Source organism: Leopardus geoffroyi, chromosome C3, assembly GCF_018350155.1.
Source record: "Leopardus geoffroyi isolate Oge1 chromosome C3, O.geoffroyi_Oge1_pat1.0, whole genome shotgun sequence".
In the NCBI taxonomy this organism is placed as follows: domain Eukaryota; kingdom Metazoa; phylum Chordata; class Mammalia; order Carnivora; family Felidae; genus Leopardus; species Leopardus geoffroyi.
Window position 1 is genome coordinate 152,160,798 of NC_059338.1, and position 19,464 is coordinate 152,180,261.

General features: G+C 44.9%; 1 long non-coding RNA gene across 1 annotated transcript; it reads right to left on the reverse strand.

Annotated features, from left to right (window-relative positions):
• Positions 1-17,259: 17,259 nt before the first annotated feature.
• LOC123585130 lies at positions 17,260-19,023 on the reverse strand. The gene is made up of 3 exons (XR_006705927.1): positions 18,789-19,023; positions 17,978-18,047; positions 17,260-17,541 (listed from the first exon to the last, which is right to left on the reverse strand). It is a non-coding gene; the product is annotated as an uncharacterized LOC123585130 (long non-coding RNA).
• Positions 19,024-19,464: the final 441 nt, after the last annotated feature.

Consider the following 19,464-nt stretch of genomic DNA (forward strand, 5'->3'; position numbering starts at 1 on the left):
TGGCCACAGTCAGGGCAGAACGGCCATGGGAGTCACTGCCTGTCATCTCAGCTGTGAGGAGGGCCAAATGCTATTTTTTAACTAGTAGTAAATTACCGAGGTTTGTAAATTGGAAAGTATCCAGTTCTCCCCATAGTAAAATCACTCCTGAGCGTTCCACTGTTTTCTTGAGCGGAAAAGAAATGGGGTAGAGTTACAGCTGGCTGGATAGCACGGGTGATTCAGACATAAATCACACGTTTGTTTGTGTCACAACAACAACAACAACAAAAACAGGCAAAGCAAATACAAGGGTGAAAGCCACCAGCCAGGCTGGGCCCAGGATGGACACTTCGGTGCCACAGAGAATGGCCTTGTCTGTCACCTGGGTTTGGCACAATCTGAAGCACAGGTGACTCACGTGTTTTGACTGCACTGTGGGTTCAATAGGGGCCTTTTCATTAGATGCTCCAGCAGGAGAAATGACAACTCTTGGGACAAAGTAAGGGGTCTACTGGCTTACACAGCAGGCAACAGCATAAGGAAGCCGGGGTCCCGAGAGCTGAAGCTTACAGAGTTCGGTAAGGGTAGGTCCACTCACTGCTACCAAAGGGTAGGCTGTCCTCAAGTGCCACCACACGAGCTCCACGCTCCATCTCGCACAAGTGACACGAATCGCGCTGATCGTACTCTCCGTTTGTAAAATGGAACTCCTGTCACTGTCTACATCAGCTAAAAATTATTTTTCAGATCTTAAAAGCATTCAAGTGTCTTTGCATACACAGTTTCTCTGTTATTTAAACAGAAAAGTTTCTTTTACAAGATTAGCTTCGGGCCACCATTCTGACGTGTTTATTTTGTCTGTTCTTTGGTATGCCTTAACAATTGGCCCCTGGTAAACCCCTCCCCGACCACAGTGCTAATTCTCATTTAAATAACGAGGGTGTTGATAAGAACTAACAGGGCGAAGGATGAAAGAAAACCATTTGTTCCTGAGGCCAGAGAAGCAGAAGGTTTAAGAAGATGGTGATATCAATACCATCGTCTGACCTACAGTTTCGAAACGAAAAACAAGGTTTGATGTAAAAATCCTGCAGGGAGGGTGAAAATACTAGTCGATGTCCATTAACAACAACTGCATTTCACAGATTCTGTAATTTACCGAAAATATTCTCCCACTGTAAAATACACTTCAGAGAAACGTAGCGGGCCTCCTTCTGAATGCGTCCTAATGCCTAGTCCCAGGAGCTATAAAATAAAAAATAAGGAAGTTAAATAAATGCATAATATTGCTGAGCAACCTGGCTCAGCCTTCAGCAGCTTTTCCTCGTACGAACCCTTCCAGAAAGGAGCTCCTGTGAAGTTCATGTCAGTTCTCACCCTGTGGGTACTGCTATAATATTTTCACGAACAGTTACTCCGAATGGTGACTGAATCCAATTATACACAGTCTCCACGGTTATCCCTTGCACCACTGCCTCACATACAGGCACGCGCGCACACACACACACACACACACACACACAAGCACGTGCACGCAGGCACGCACACAGGGCTTATGGAACTTAACAAAGGTGGATCTTCAACACACATTGTATGTATTTAAAAAAAAAAACTTGAATGTATTTAAATGTTGATGAGAATTTAAAGTATCTCTCCTGCTTCCCTTGTTGTTTAAACTCTGATGCATGTTTTAAATATACAATCATCACTATTTAGTCTAGGCTGGCGGAGATACCCATAGGGATTGGAGGCACTGCCTACAAATCTAAGATGAGGAAGAGTTACAGATAAAATATGACTTGCTTCAAACCCTTTTCCATAACAGATGCTGAAGCCAAAACAAAACGGCTGAAGAGCATAATAAGAAAAAAAAACTGGGTTCACTTTGGGTTTTGCTGCTTTTAAATGATCATTAATCTACAATATCTACAGTCCTGAATCCTTATAATAGCTGAGTGCTATAAGAAAAATCCCAGACCCCACAAAAGCTGGCCAGCAAACACTTATGGAGTGCCTGCTATATACCGTGTACAAACAAACCACCAAGTAACTCCTTGGGAATCTCTGAAACAGGTAATGCTTGGGATACTGGTTGGAATAAAATGCAATGTTCTGCTTAAGTCAAACATGCCAGGAGAAGCGAATGGATTTTTCCATACTTTTACACTTTCCAGTTCTCCTTCTCTCTTCCAGAAAGAGGTCCTATAGCTGGGCACGCTTCTTTGAGAAATCTGCAACCACAGTTGCAAACGAATAGCTATTTGCCAAAGAAACATTCGTGCAGGGATCCAAGGATGGTCAGTGCCGCGTTCATAAACCTCAAAGACAATGAATGGTCAACAGGTGAAGCAGGAAACTATACGTGTCTGGTGCCCACAAGAGAAGTGAAAATCAGCGCAGCATTTGTTAAAATGGGTGACTCTGGCCAGCGTTTGATGTTCGTCTCCAGCCTCCTCTCCATCTGTGTCAACTCTGCTTGGACCGTTCACAATCAAAAGGATGAAGCCAGGTTTAGAGGGGCAGAGCAGTCCCAGGACCCTACCAGGCATTTCACCACCGTCTGCCAACATCCCGACCAAGTAATAGCACTAGCTGAAAACCTTACCTTCCGTCAACAAACGATTAACACCTTAATATAATAAAGAAGTCATTTAGACAGTGCAAATCCACAAGATAACACTGTCAAAATGAGGCTTTCATTTAGAAAGAAGACAGTTCTGTCGTTGAACTCTCTTCAGGCCCCAGCCCTGCCACCGACTCGCTCCGTGAGGCTGTGTGAGTTAACCACTGCGACACTCACGTTCTTCTCTAAACTGGGCGTTTCCGCTACTTACTCCATGAAGTGGCCGTAGGACCTAATGGTAACACGTGCATGGTGCGGAGGCGAAACGCTCCATCCCTAGAAGGGAATAGCGCCTTCTCAGCGTCGGACACTTCCTCTGTTCTCCATCACCGATGACGTTTCCGACACCGACCTTCCTCTCACAGCTGCCCACCTGCCTCGGGGGAGTTGGCCCCTTCGGGAGGGGCATGTGACCCAATTCTGGCCAATAGGATGATGAGAGAAAATTATGAGGTGTGGAGGGGGGTGGCTTCTGGAAACAGGAGTTTATCTCTTAAGAGAAAGAAACAGGAAAAGATCCATCTTCCCTCGTCTCTCTCTGGGTGTTGTGCCTGGATGTGACAACTGAGCATTAATGCTGTCACATGAACACTAAGAAAGGGCCCAGAGAAGGAAAGAACCTTGATTGCGAGATATGTCTGTAGCATCTGTGTACTTACCTTCTGAAATTCTCATTGTGAGACCTTTGAATCAAGAGCTCTATTAATTTGCATAGAAGAGGACGCTAAATGACTCAGAAAACACATAAAAGCTAGCGTGGGGAGGGGATATGGAAGGAAGGGAGTCACACTGTTCTAAAGATGGTAAGAACCTCAGTCAGTAGAATGGAATCAATTCAGAGTACCTAAAGTGCAGTTGAGTCAGGTTTGTAGAGATCTACTTCCCATTTTCTCCCATCCCCAGGCTCCAAATCTCCCAGAACAAAGAACTCCTAACTCTGAGAACATGCGTAGCTAGAGATACTTAGACCTGTTAAGCTGGCACAGCGGTAGGGCACCTAGAGCTCTGGCCCCCACTCCAACAGGGAGCCATCCTTAGCGAAGGTCCCTGTGGCACCAGGCATTCTCCATAAAGCAAAACTTGAAGAACTTGCACCTTTTTTTTTAATTAAATGAAAATATTGATTTGGAAATAAGTGTAGCTTTGCGTGCAGTTGTAAGAAATCATTTGATGAGATCTCACACACCTTTAGTTCTTCCACTGATATCTTGCAAAGCCGTAGCACAATACAGCAAGCGGATATTGACATTGATACAACCAAGATGCAGGACATATCCATCCCCCTTGGTCCCTATCTCCTGCCCCCATCCTTAAGTCCTGGCAAGTACTAATCTGTTCTACATCACGGCAATTTTGTCATTTCAAGAATGGTGTATAAATAGAATCAATCATGCAGCGAACAAACTTCGGGTTTGTCTTTTTCTTCACTCCGCATATTTCTCTGGGTATTCAGGCACTTTGTTGCTTGGATCAGTAATTCGTTCCTTTTTATTACTGAGTACAATTCCGTGGTATAGATATACCACAGTTTGTTAACCATTCACGTGTTGAAAGACATCTGGGCTGTTTCTAGTTTTGGGCTCTGAAAACTGTTTTGAATATTCATGTGCGCATTTTCGTGTGAACATAAGGTTTCATTTATCTGGGATAAACGCCCAAGATAGCAATTGTTCAATCTCATGGTAGTTGCATGGTTAGTTTTTTAAGAAACTGCCCAATTGTTTGCACAAGTAGATTGTTATTTTATATTCCTACCTGCAATATACAAGTGACCTAGTTTCTCTGCAACCTTACCAGCATTTGGGATTATCATTTTTTATATTACCCATTTGGCTAGGTGTATAGTGATATATCTCCTTACAATTTTAATTTACATTCCCCTGATGGCTAATGATGTTGATAACAAGTTTTCATGTGTTTTTTTTTTATGTCATTTACCATCTATATACTCTATTCAGTAAAATTTCTGTTCATCTCTTTTGCCCATTTTCTAATACAAATTTTTGTTCCTTTTACAGTCGAGTTTTGAGAGTTACAAAATTGTTTTAGCTTTATATTTATTTTGCCTTTCGATGTACATTTTAGAACAATCTTGCCTATATCTACAAAAAAAAATCTTCCTTGTATTTTGATACAGAGTGTGTTAAACTTCTACGGCAATTGGGGAAGAATCGGCTTCTTTACTATGTTGGGTTTTCCAATTCCTGAACCAGGTATGTCTCTCCACGTATTTACATCTTTGACTTTTCTCATAAAAGTTTTATAGGTTTTAGTATATAGTACATGCTTTGTTTGTAAGTAGTTTTATATTTATAATTTTGCTGCCCATGTGTGCATTGTTACTATAAAGAAATACAATTGATTTTTGTATGTTGATCTTGTATCCTGCGAACTTGTTAAATTCATTTATTTCTAAGAGATTTTGTACATTCTTTCAGATTTTAAAAGCAGATAATCATGTAATCTGTAAATAGCGACAGTTTGATGCTTTTCCTATCCAATCTGCATGCCATTTATTTTCCTTCCTTGCCTGGTTTCAGCAAAAAGATTTACAGTGTTATGTTGGGTTATATGGTAGGAGCAGACATTGTTGACTGTTCCATCTTAAGGGAAAGCAATACTGTCTTTTACCGTTAGTATAATGTCAGTTGTAGCATTTTTATAGATGCACTTTTATGAAATTAAGCAAGCTTCTCTATTATTCCTATTTTTCAGAGAGCTTTTTATCATGAATGGGTGTTAAATTTTGCTAGATGCTTTTTCTGCATCAATTAATATGATCACGTGATTTTTCTTCTTTAGCCTGTTAATCTGGTATGTAACCCTCATCAATTTTTTAATGTTAAGCCAGCCTTGCCTGGTATGGTATATAATTCATATTTCATTGTATATAATTCTTATTTTATTCACTACAATTTTGTTAAGGACTCTTTAGTCTGAATCCATAAAGGATATAGGTCTAAAGTTGTCTTTGTTGTACCGCTTTGTCTGGTTTTGATTTTAGTATAATAAATTGGGAAGATTTTTTTTTTTTTTGCCTCTTCTATTTAGAGTTGGTGTCAATTCTTCTTCAAAGGTTTGGTAACATTCATCATGGAAACAGTCCGAACATGGAGATTACCTTTTTGAGATGCCTTTAGTTACAAATTAGATTTCCTGAATAGTGAAAAGGCTATTCAAATTACATCCTTCATAATGGTAAGTTTGGAAGTTTCTGCTTTTCAAGGAATGGGTCCATGTCATCTAAGTTGTCCGATACATGTGTGCAGACTGGTCCATTTTACTCCTTTGTTACCATTTTAATAGCTGCAGGACCCATAGTGATATCCTCTGTTTCATTCCTGGTACTGGTCCTCTGTGTCCTCTCTTCTGTGTGTGTGTGTGTGTGTGTGTGTGTGTGTGCATGTGTGTGTGTGATATGTCACTTTTGTTGATCCTTTCAAAGACAACCTTTGCATTCCATTGCTTTCCTCTATTGTTCTTGTGCTTTTAATTTCACTGGTTTCTGTTCTTTTCTGCAATTTTCTTTACTTCTGCTTGCTTTGCGTTGACTTTTCTAGGTTCGGGGTGGAAGCCTACATCGTGGACTTGAACATGCCCCGTCTTCTAATGTCTGCATTTAGTGTGGCCCGTTCCCTCCAGCGCTGCTGGGGCCTGTCCCTGCCTTCTCTAGGTGGTATTTTCATTTTCATTCGGTGCAATGTATGGTTTCTTTCTCCCGAGGCTTCCTCTTTGACTCACAGGTATTTAAAGGTGCAGTGGTTAGTTTTGAAGTGTTTGGGAACATTTTTCCATTTTTGATTTCTAGTCGGACTCCAGTGTGGGCAGCAAACACTGTCCATATGATTTCAGTTCTGATGAACCTGTTGCTTTTGTTTGCTGACCCAGGCTGGCGTCTGTCTTGATGTGTCGACTCGATCCTGTTGGCCGATGGTGTTTCTGAGTTCTTCCATATTCTTAGTGGTTTTCTGTCTGCTTTTTCCTTCAAGTGCAGGCAGAGGGGTGTTGAAGTCTCCACCGACAACCATGGCTTTGCTAGTTTTGCTTTCAGTTCTCTCAGATTTTGCCTCATGTGGGATGCCGGCTCGTTGTTTGGTGCATACACATTTGGGATTGCTGAGCCTTCTTGGTGGCCCGGCCCTTTTGGCATTCTATTCCTCTCTGTCACCTGTCACTGGTAAGTTTCTTCACTCTGAAGTCTAGTTTATCAGATATTAACACAGTGTTTCCTCCTTTCTTTTGACTGTTTGCATATATCTTATTCTTCTTTCTATATAGTCATGTTTGAAATGAGTCTGTTGTAAGCGATACACAGTTGAATCATGATTTTTCAGTCCACTTTGCCATCTTTGTCTTTTAAATGATATATTTAAGCAACTTAATTTAATGTAATGATTAAATTGTTAAGGCTTAAGCCTGCCATTTTGTTTTATTTTTTCTGTTTATTCTTTGTTTTTCAATTCTGTGTCTTTTTTCCCTGGGGTTCTGTGGGTTAGTTGAACTTTTCATTTTTAATTTTCTTTAGTTCCATTTTGATTTATCTCTGTGTTTTTTAATGTGTCCCTTTATAGGGCTTTAAAAAAATCTCCATGTACTGGTGTAGATACTTTACTAATTTGAGTAAAGTTTAGGAATCTTACCTCCCTTTATCCCGAATTCTAGCCTTGCTTAAAATCTAATTGTCATAAATATTTTCCCTATGTATGTTTGCAACCACATCAGAAAATGTTACCATTTTTGTTTCAACCAACAAGCGTTCAGGCATAATTTGGAAAACTCAATAGGAGAAGGAAAATTATTTTCTACATACATACTTTAATTTGTTTCATTTGTTTTTATTTCCTGATGTTCCGAATCTAACGTCTTTTAGCATTGCTTTCTGTTTAGAGAACTTCATTTAGGCATTTTTTAGGGTATCTCTGATGGCGGGAATTCTTCCTTTTTCTTCATTTCAGAATGGATTGAATTCCCTTTACTGTTGAAAGGTAATTACGAGTATAGGATTCTGGGGTGATAGTTCTTTTCTTTCACTAATTAAAAATTATTATGGGGGCGCCTGGTGGCTCAGTCAGTTGAGCATCCAACTTCAACTCAGGTCACAATCTCACAGTTTGTGGGTTCGAGCCTCGCGTAGGGTTCTGTGCTGACAGCTCAGAGCCTGGAGCCTGCTTCTGCTTCTGTCTCCCTCTCTCTCTGCCCCTAACCCACTCACATTCTGTCTCTGTCTCTTTCAAAAATAAATAAACATTAAAAAAAATTATTGTGGGCTCTGTAATTTCTGGAGAAAACTTTATTCCCATTCAAATTGTATTTCTCCTGGAGAAAAGATATACTTTTCTGCTCCCTATTTGCCAAGATTTTTGTTTGTTTGTTTGTCTTTACATTAGTAATGTGGCTATGATGTTTCTCCATATGGATTTCTTTGGGTTTATCCTGTTTGAGATCTGCTCAATTTCTTGAATCTGTAGAATTATGTCTTTTGCCAGCTTGGGAGATTTTTCAGCCATTATTTCATTGAATAGTTTTTGTTTGCTTGTTTGTTTGTTTGTTTGTTTGTTATCTTTTCTTTCAGGGACTCATCCCATGAGTGTTGTTTCTGCTGTTGTACATTCAAGTTAGTTAATGCACAGTGAAGTATTGTTTTCAGGAGTAGAACTCAGTTATTATGTTTTCAACAGAACTACAGGTCCCTGAAACTTTGTTCATGCCTCCCCTTTGTACTTTTTCCTTGGACCATTCCAACTGGGTAATGTCTGTTGTTCTATCACCCAGTTCACTGATCTCTTCATGTTGTTGTTGAGTCCAATTTAATTTCGGTTTCTGTCATTTTTCTGTTCTAAGATCTCCCTTTTGTTTGAATTTCTATCTTCTATTTGCTTAGACTTCTGTTCCTTTGTTTCAGATGTGTCTGTCATTCCTCATGAAGCGTGCTTATCTTTCTCAGGTAATTCTAACATCTCTTGCATATTGGTCATGGTGTCTGTTGATTGTCTTTTTTTTTCTGTTCAGGTTGGGATTTTCCTGATGCTTGGTATAATGAGTGATTTTCAACTGAAATCTGGGCACTTTGGGCACCACGTTATGACAGTGTGGATTTTATTTAAGCCTTCTATGTTAGCTGACTTCCCGTGACATCGCCACGGCAGGGAAAAGGGGGCTCTGCTTCATCTTGCCAGGTAAGAGTTCAAGTCCAGGTTCCTCACTTGGCCCCCACTGATACCACGTGGCCAGCTTGCCGAGGAGCGCCTCGTTGCTGCTCCCCGCATGTTCGACACTGACACTGCATCGGGAGAGGTAAGTCCTGGCTCTACACAAGGACTCCTTGGGCACCATCTCAGGGGGGAGGAGGAGAAGTTCTTCACTACCACTGGGTGGAGGCGGATGTCTGTCTCTGACACTGTGGGTGGGGGTGGGGGGTCTCAACACCCCCATTCACGATGCGATTCCCAGCTTGTGACCTGGCCTTTTGTGACACCTTCTGGCAGAGCATTTGGGGCATCTCATTACAGGGCGGAGAGAATGGAGAGCAGGCCCCTCATGTGGCCTTTGCTGATGGGGTTGGCCTTGTATTATAGTTTTTCTGTGTTTGGCTAGAATACAGCAGTTCTTTCCTCAAACTTTTCTGTATTGCTGGGCTGCCGCTTTGCTGGTCTTTTGGCTAGGGACAGTCAACTAGAGAGAGAGGCTTCTGTGGTGTACCATTAACACTTCTGGGTCGCCTGGTTCTCCAGCTCCATGCCTCGATACATAAGGCAGAAACAAAAGCCAAGGCATTCATCACCGTGTCTCCTTGGGCCCCGAGTTCTCTGTCTGCCTTCCTTTCTCCGTCTTTAAGAGTCTTATGTTTGCATTATATACACTGTCTATTTTTTCAATTTCTATATAGCAGGAGGAAAAGGGAAAATATTTGTTACATTTTTCTAGAAGTAGAAGTCCAACGGGAGCCTGCTAGATTTTTATAGTTTTTATTTGAAGTGTTTCATAAGCCTCCTACTCAAGGTCAGTTTTTGGAATTGATTAAACTTTTGTAGTTTTTGTAAAATAACAACTCCCTCTTATCACACATGTATTCTGTGTATATAATAGTCAACATTGTATAATACATCATATGAAATTATATAATATATAATAATATTATGCTGTATATGTAACATGTAATTGATTATATACATTATAATACATGATATACTAACATATTATTGAATTATAATATATTACTATTATACACTAGTTATATGATATATTAATGTATTAATTTCTATAATTCTACATGCATTATATCGAAGGTTATTATATGTGTTGTTACATATATCTATGTTGTTATATATTATACGTGGCCAACTGGTAGACCAACAGACAGCTTCTGAGAGCCTCTGCTTCCCAAGGCTCAGAGCTATCTACCAGGGATCACAAGAAGCTATATTAGTTTTCCAGGGCTGCCGTAGCAAAGCACCACAGACTGAACGGCTTCAACAGCAATGTTTTCTTACGTTTCTGGAGACCAGAAGTTCAAGGGGTGGGCGATTTCTCTTCTCCCGAGGCCTCTCTCCTTGGCTGATAGATGGCCGCCCTCTCCCTGTGTCCTCACTGGGTCCTCCCTCCAGGTGCATTGGTGTCCTCATCCACTCTTCTCACGAGGACCCCCTTCGTATTGCGTGAAGGCGCACCCGGCGACCTCATCTTACCTTCCTCACCTCTTTACACCCTGTCTCCCGATACGGTCACATCTGAGGTACCAGAGACTGCAACATGCGAATTTCGAGGGGACGCAACTCAGCCCGAGTCCACAACACAAGCCTAAGGCCTGATCGCTGCCCTCGGTAAGTGGCTGAGACCTGGTGACAGAGAGGGCGAAGGCACCCGCCTGTCCGGCGGCTCCTGGGTTCAGAGGCGGCGGCCAGGCCCGGGGCTGCGCACAGAGGCTCCCGGACAGAGGCAGCCATGTGCGGGGTATTGGGGAAGCTCACTCACTTCAGGAAGGGCTGGCTCCCCGGCTGGAGGGGGCCTCCTGCTCTCTGTTTTCCCTCCTGTTCCAAACAAGTGCGGGGAACTGAGGCCAGCGACTTGCCTCCCGTGTGCTCCGAGAGCTGGCTTCTCATGGTCCGCACCTGTCCAACGGTGCTCACGAGGAGACTGCCAAGGTTTGCTAAGTGATGGGTGGCCTTTTGCACAGATTTTTAAGAAGACTGATTCTTCCGTGTTGATGAAATAGAAAACAGATGATACATTTCAGCCCTTGGTTTGTCCCTTGGTTAAGTATTCACACATCCCGGGGATATATTCTTGGGGGGTTTTATTGTTTTCCTTACACTTAATACGATGCATGCACCTCGACGTACCAATTGAATTGTCTTTGACCTCAAAAACCCGTGCAAACCGAGCCTCCAAGCACGCGGAGCTTTTGCTTTTTTTCTTCCCCCACCTCAAACAAATACACATTTTCCATCGGATTCACAGCCCAGTGAAGTCTCCAAGCGGCAGCAGCTGGTGAGGAAAAAAATAGCGGCCTAAAAGCCTCCTTGCAGGCCTGTTTAGCAAATGCCTTCTCATTTTAATCTTTCCTTATGATTTATAGAAGGATTCAAAGTTTGTCCCAGCGACCCGTCCCAGCCACCCCCGGCCTGTGGAGATAAATATCCTTACTGACTCCCGGCTGCATTTGGCAACCTATTCATGGCTAATTTTTACTGCACCCCCTAAGGAAATAAGAGCACTGTGTATTCTAGGGAAAAACAACACTCCTTTCAAATACGCCTTTCTCCGCGGCCGCGTGTGTGTGTGTGTGTGTGTTGTGAGCATTGCTCCGTGGCAAGGAACAGTGTGGCTTTCTGTGGAGCCGCCCTCCCGTCTGGGGCGGCAGACTCCGTGTCTGTGGGGGGGATTCCTGCCCCTGGCCCCGGCCCACGGGCCCCGCTCCAGAGCCGCCAGGGCGGCCCGAGCACACACCCTCCTTTTCTTGCTTGGATGAGGATCTGTGCTCTGGAGAGGAGGAGAAAGCAGCTTTCACTGCCATCCCTGACTGGGAAACTCAGCTTGGTCCTTTCAAAGCAAACGTTCCCCTGGCTCCTTCTACTAGGTAGGAGACACAGATAGAAACGGGCCTCCTGGCCTTTGCGTCTCTGGAGAACGAGCCAGCCGTGGAAACCGGACTTCAAAATTCACGCGGACGGCCCCGGGAGGGCGGTTCTCACGCCACGTTTCGCACCTTTTCCTCTCCCCGGGGTCTTGTCTGAGGGACCCTGCTCTCTGCAGCTGACCGAGGCCCTGTCTAAAGAGGACCTCTTGGCCTTACGTGGAAGTCAACCCACCCCGGACACCTAGGCCTCCAGAGTCTCCCACTCCTGGCGCGGAAGCGAAGTCGTGGGCTTTGGGCAGAAGGCACGCTCACATCTTCAATCATCCGTGGCTTGTAAATAAAACACCTCCAGCCCCCCTCTTCCCAGGAGAAACCTCTGGATGAGATCACGAACCCCTCCTGGGCTGCACGCTAGAAGGAGCACAGGACTGGGAGTCTGGAGTCAGTTTCCACTGGGAGGTCTGGCTGGTAGCCGTGTGAAGGAGAGAGAAATCAGGCGAGACTGTGGCTCCCAACCTTCCCTCAGCTCATCAGAATCATCCGGGGACGTTTTGAAACGTAAAGTCCCCGAACTCCTGACCTCGGAGAGTCTGATTCACAAACATGTTTGGGGGGACTCCCAGGAAAGCGCATCTCTTAAAAGTTCCAGATGTGATTCTGACTCCAGAGAGATTTGAGAACCACTTTGTTTTGATGAATTCTGACGTCCTGTGTGGCTCTGAGAAACAGGACCCAGGAGAGGCCCAGAAGAGGAATCCTTCTGAGTCCAGCCACGTGCCCCTCTCTATTTGCCACAAACCATTGGTGGCATCATAGATGTAAAGCCTAAGGAGCTGAGGGGCTGCCATTTCCGAGGGGACCGTTACGTCTGCTGACCTGAGGCACCGGGAGGAAGGGCAGGAGGGGACTCTTCTGTCGGAGGGACACTTGCACGTCCCTCGGCACAAGGGCACTGCTCTTGAAGGGTGTTCAAAACAAAAAACATCTTAGTGAAAGTGCATTCCTTTCCTAATCTTGTTCACACACACTTTGTAAGATGGGACGCTGGCTCCCTGAGGACACATTTGTCCTGCTGGGATGTTTCTCTTACCTGTACATCGGGGGACAAGGGGCGGGGGGCTTCCTGTTAGACCATGACTTGACCCCTTCCAATCATCATGTACATTCTTTACTGGTCCTACTTTAGTAAAATTTAAAATACACTCATACAAGCCCTTGAGCACCCGGACAGAAATAAAAGAGGCAGCGACAGGGCACAGTGCTGGACTTATTACCTGTAATGCTCACTAATACGTATTGATATCGAATCAAGATGCGTTGATCCATTAAGCGTGTGACCTGAGACCCAGGGCAGCTCGGTTTAAGTATTTGGCTGATTTGTGACTTCTTTACTGATGTCTTATTCCATGTAAGTTATTTGTTTAGGGGAGCTGGGTTGAAATATTCATTAATTACCTTTATGTATTTAGGACTGCTTGCTTGAATTACTAACGTACTTAATGCCTCTCTGCTTCACTCAGAAGCCTGGGAGTTCATTGTGACACTGGGGAACTGTTAAGTCTTTACTACTCAGAAACACCCTGACCCTTGCTTAGAAAACAACAAGCTAAACCAATCAAAAACCAAAACCAAAACCCGAAACCCACTCCCGCCGTGAAAAGAAGGGAAGGACAGACAGGAGCACCTGGGCAGCGGTGGCGAGCTGGGCTGGTGTGGCTGCAAGGTCCCTCTCTAACCTGAGACATGGACAAGAAGAGGTCTCCTGTCTTCAGATCTTCTTACAGGAGGATGAATCAGATGCGCCTTTTCCCTTTTCTCCCACCAAGTACAGCTAAAACCAATAAGCGTTACATATCAAACAAACACAAGAAGACTCTGGAAGGCGGACAGAAGGCAGCAGATGAGCCAGGCACTCAGGACCAGAGACACAACGAGGTGGTGCGTTCCCTGGGTTTTCCTCCCGCTTCCCAGAGCTCAGACCTGGAGTGGGACAGCCCGGGAACCTGGCCGTGTAAAGGAGGACCAGGGGAAGCCTAGCGAGATGGGAAACTTTCAGGCGATGACTACTCCGCTGTCGAAACACTGCACAGACACGACAGCCCAGCCCTGCCCACGCCGGCACACGCGGACGAGGGAGCTCAGATGCTCACCCCGGCCAGGCTGCACGGGCCCTCCAGGCGGAGTCCGTACCACAGAGCAGACATTTGTGTGACTGCCATCAGAGCCTCAGGAGGACAGAGTGAGGGTGGGACGAAAGGACAAAGTAAAAGTGGAGAAAACACAGTACGTTCCCCTTCTCTTACTGAGTTCTCTAAATTACGCCTGACAGTTGGAGCAAAAATATAAAACTTCCCAATATGTCTTTAGTGGGAGAAGGGGGGATATTTAAGACAACGATGTTTTTAGTGAGGGAGGACAAGGTCATATAAAAGAGAGGCACACTTTCCACACCGGACTCAGATTGGTGAAATATCTACACCCGTAGACTGCGGGGACTATATATATACACACACATGCAAAGAGATATGCTCACATTGGAATTCTAAGAATATGTTGAAGTAAGCTACAGGAAGATGGGAGAGGGGAAAACAAAAAACAGAATAAAGGAAAAAATAAAATGGAAGGCTGAAGCCTTGGTAATTCAATAATCACATTAAATTTAAATGATCTAAATGTATAAATTAGATTCACAGGATGATTTTTTTAATCACCTCATTGCATACTGGCTATAAGAAACTCATTTCAAATGAGTTAGGTAAGGAGAAAGAAAAAAGATACAGTATGCAAACATTAAAAGAAAGGAGCTATCCACATTTGATAGCCGAGAGACAGAGAGAGAGACAGAGAGAGAGAGAGACAAACAGACAAGCAAACAAAACAGAGAACAAACTGATGGTTACCAGAGGGGAGGTCGGTAGGTAGATGGGTGGAACAGGTGGAAGGGATTAAGAATACACGTATCATGGGGCGCCTGGGTGGCGCAGTCGGTTAAGCGTCCGACTTCAGCCAAGTCACGATCTTGCGGTCCGTGAGTTCGAGCCCCGCGTCGGGCTCTGGGCTGATGGCTCAGAGCCTGGAGCCTGTTTCCGACTCTGTGTCTCCCTCTCTCTCTGCCCCTCCCCCGTTCATGCTCTGTCTCTCTCTGTCCCAAAAATAAATAAATAAACGTTGAAAAAAAAATTTAATAAAAAAAAGAATACACATATCATGATGAGCCCTGAGTAATGTACAGATTGTTGAATCACTATATTGTACACCTGAAATGAATATAACACTGTATGCTAACTACACTTGAATAAAAAATAAAAATTCATGTAGAAAATTAAATATATATATATATGTATATGGGAGTTTAAAAATTTTCTGTTTGACAGGTAAATATGTGCTTATGTTTGAATGTGGTCAGAAAAACATAATAACTGTAAGCTTCATCATTTTCAGAGTGATTTGTGGTGCCTAAGTCTACTAAATTGAAATGATAATAAGAAACTAAAATACAGACAATATGTGAAAAAAAAGAGCTATCAAAACTAGACTTCAGAGCGAGGAAACTTACCAGTGACAGGTGACAGAGAGGAATAGTCAGAATGCCCAAAGGGCCGGGCCACCAAGAAGGCTCAGCAATCCCAAATGTGTATGCACCAAACAACGAGCCGGCATCCCACATGAGGCAAAATCTGAGAGAACTGAAAGCAAAACTAGCAAAGCCACGGTTGTCGGTGGAGACTTCAACACCCCTCTGCCTGCACTTGAAGGAAAAAGCAGACAGAAAACCACTAAGAATATGGAAGAACTCAGAAACACCATCGGCCAACAGGATCGAGTCGACACATCAAGACAGACACCAGCCTGGGTCAGCAAACAAAAGCAACAGATTTAGCAGGACTGAAATCATATGGACTGTGTTTGCTGTCCACACTGGTGTCCGACTAGAAATCAAAAATGGAAAAATATCCCCAAACACTTTGAGACTAACCACTGCACCTTTAAATACCTGTGAGTCAAAGAGGAAGCCTCGGGAGAAAGAAACCATACATTGCACCGAATGAAAATGAAAATACCACCTAGAGAAGGCAGGGACAGGCCCCAGCAGCGCTGGAGGGAACGGGCCACACTAAATGCAGACATTAGAAGACGGGGCATGTTCAAGTCCACGATGTAGGCTTCCACCCCGAACCTAGAAAAGCCAACGCAAAGCAAGCAGAAGTAAAGAAAATTGCAGAAAAGAACAGAAACCAGTGAAATTAAAAGCACAAGAACAATAGAGGAAAGCAATGGAATGCAAAGGTTGTCTTTGAAAGGATCAACAAAAGTGACATATCACACACACACATGCACACACACACACACACACACACACACAGAAGAGAGGACACAGAGGACCAGTACCAGGAAGGAAACAGAGGATATCACTATGGGTCCTGCAGCTATCAAAATGGTAACAAAGGAGTAAAATGGACCAGTCTGCACACATGTATCGGACAACTTAGATGACATGGACCCATTCCTTGAAAAGCAGAAACTTCCAAACTTACCATTATGAAGGATGTAATTTGAATAGCCTTTTCACTATTCAGGAAATCTAATTTGTATCTAAAAGCAATCCAAAAACATAATCTCTAGGCACAGATTGTTTCCATGGAGAATGCTACCAAAACTTGAAAGAAGAATTAACACTAATTGTATAAGATCTGTTCTAGAAAATAGAAGCAGAAAGTTACCCCTAGGCAGAAGGAATAGCAAAGTCTGAGCAAGTACCAGGTGCCAAGACACAGACTCCTTCTGATCTCCACAGCTTCCGGAAGCAATATGCTAGGCCTTTCGAATAACTGAAAGTAATCTCGGGGTTTATTGAGAAAGGCAGATAAAGAACAAAACAATTAACTCAGAATCTGATAACCATTGCAAGGTGAGAGTGGTACCTATAGGGACATGAGGCAGAAAGAGATAAGATCTGAAATAGCAAACACTTTGGATTATAATAATTGTTTTAGTTTTCTAATGTTCATTTATTTCTTTTTAACATTTTTAATGTTTATTTTATTTTTGAGAGAGAGAGAGAGAGGCAGAGAGAGAGGGAGACACAGAATCCGAAGCAGGCTCTAGGCTCCGAGCTGTCAGCACAGAGCCCCATGAGGGGCTCGAACCCACGAACTGTGAGATCATGACCTGAGCCGAAGTCAGGCGCTCAAGCGACTGAGCCACCCAGGTGCCCCAGGCTCCGTTTTTATTTTTTTTTTAATTTTTTTTCAACGTTTATTTATTTTTGGGACAGAGAGAGACAGAGCATGAACGGGGGAGAGAGAGAGAGGGAGACACAGAATCGGAAACAGGCTCCAGGCTCCGAGCCATCAGCCCAGAGCCCGACGCGGGGCTTGAACTCACGGACCGCGAGATCGGGACCTGGCTGAAGTCGGACGCTCAACCGACTGCGCCACCCAGGCGCCCCAAGGCTTTAAAAAGGTGATTCCTTGCCACCGAATGAGGTCAAGTCTAAGGCATAATATAAAATGTGATAAAGCATACGAAGTAAATAAGTATGCACGTATACCCGCAGAGTATACAAATCCATGTTTATTTCTCAGATACACAGACTCTACTCCTCACCTTTGCCTTGTCTTTGCAGAAAGAAGTCTGCTTTGTAACGCACATAATAATATAAACAATCTGCCCCTGAGCCCAGAAGTCAAAGCCTTTCACGAAGCAGACTCGGGGCAGGACCTGGCGTTCAAACCACAGCACATCCACGTCTGCCGAAAACACTCAGCAGAGAGGCGTGTGGAAACAGAACATTCTCTTTGCCCCAAATGCAGCGTCCACATCCATCTTCCGAGGGAAATAGCTTTCCAGGGACCGTAGGCTGATAAGAAATGGCAAGTGATAAATGAAGCCATAGTGTCAAAGGACAAATGGCCCCCCGAGGATGGGAAAACCAGTGAAATTTTGACAGGAGCTATGCAGGCAGATGTGTGCCTGCCAAAAACATCACACACACGTGTGCCTGCACACACACACACACACACACACACACACACACACACAGCCGGGCAGGCGTGCACACACACATATGTGCAGTGCGTAAACGATCGGTCCATTTGGAAAGGAGACCAAAGCCCCCTTGGCGTGCAAAATGAAGCAACTTGTGGAACCACCTGAGCCTCGATCTCCTCCAATTAGAACAGAGAAACTAATATCGCCTCCTTCATAGAGTTCACGTGAGGTTAGACGCTTTAAGACACAGACAAGGCTGAGAACAGCGTCTCGCATGCAGTAAGGACTTAATGACTCTGACTCACTCTTAAAAACAAGAGGTAGATGCTTCCTTGCAACTTTTCTGGGGTCCATCCCCCACGTCCAACTTTCTACCTGTTAAAAAAGAGCCCCTGATTACAAATGCTAGTAGATTCCAGTTAATCAAGCTCAAAGTTTGTTCTTAAGGCAAATCTTTATCCTTAACCAACTTGTCCGGTCACCTCGGCTGTGTTTTCAGACGCTTGCTCCACACTCACGTCTCCAACTTAAGCAAAGGAAGAGGGGGAAACCCTCCCTTCCTGCTGGGCTCTTTGTCCCCTGTACCCTCAGGCATAAATATCTGGGCACCGGCAGGAATGAGGAAACCCTGTCCTGGCAGTTCCGGAGGCCGGTGGGCCTCCTCCCTCCTGCAGGCTTGGGGATGGCGGCCCGCCTCCCTCCCGGCCCTCAGGAGCAGTGCGTCTTAGGCATGAGGCGAATGGCTAGCAGTTCCAAGCCTCCTCTTGGAAAAGCACCAGCTATTTTTGAAACAAAGTACTTCCTCAAGACCAAGAAAGTCCATATTAGTAAAAACACTGGGGAGCTGCCTCTCTGGCTCTTCCTCTGGAATCTCTCTCTGGTTATTTTAAGTAGTTCCTTTCTCCCCGACCAAAAGTAAGGAAGCGGGCAGTATTCCCAGGGCGATACCCCTGACTTCACGTCTCCTGGTAGCTCTGGGCCGTAGCCAGGATCTCCGTGGCCACAGAGGGTCACAGCGAAGGGCTCGGTCTGACAGGCCTGGGTAGAAAACCCCGCTCTGCCGTCGGTGACATCTTGGGAAAGTCACTGAAGCCCTGTAGGCATGGGTGTCCTCACCTGCCGCGCTGCTCTGAATGAAGAGATCCGTGGACAAAAGGTCTCAGTCCAGCGCCGTGAAGCCCTAAGTGTGGGTTTGACGTTTAGCAGTGGTTAGTATGCTGCCTGCCTGCTGGTTGGTTATGTAACACTCACCCAGGCGCTCTGCTTCCAAGACGTTTTGAACGTTTTCTGATATAGCCGGCCGAAGCCCGCAGAAGCGTACCTTAGCGAGGCCCCTCGAGCCTGCGAGATCCAAGTGGGCAGGCAGCGGCACTTGTGACCTCGCCATCCTCGTCTACTCCCGAAGTGGACACGCTGCACAGGTGGCCACAGTGATCCGGGCCACCCTGCCCGGATGAGCCTTGCAGTGAGGGGTGGCCACTCCTCCCGGTGAGAGGCGCGGCGTACTTCTCCACAGCCTGAGTCTGTGTCGGCCCGTGGCTCCTGTGGACAGGCACGACGTGGCACACAGAGTCCGGGGGACTTTCGGTTTCAAGCCACCGGGATTTGAGCTACTTGTCCCACAGAAACAAACAGCGGATGCGACTCTGCTTCGGGCACAACGGCCTCGTTGCAGATTCACGACTGTGCCGGGCTTCACCCTAACTCAGGATGCTCCCTCTCCCTGGGCTGCTGTCCCCCAACTTGTCTTCCGCGCGGCCAGCTCTCTCGTGTTCTTCGGTTGTGTCAGCAA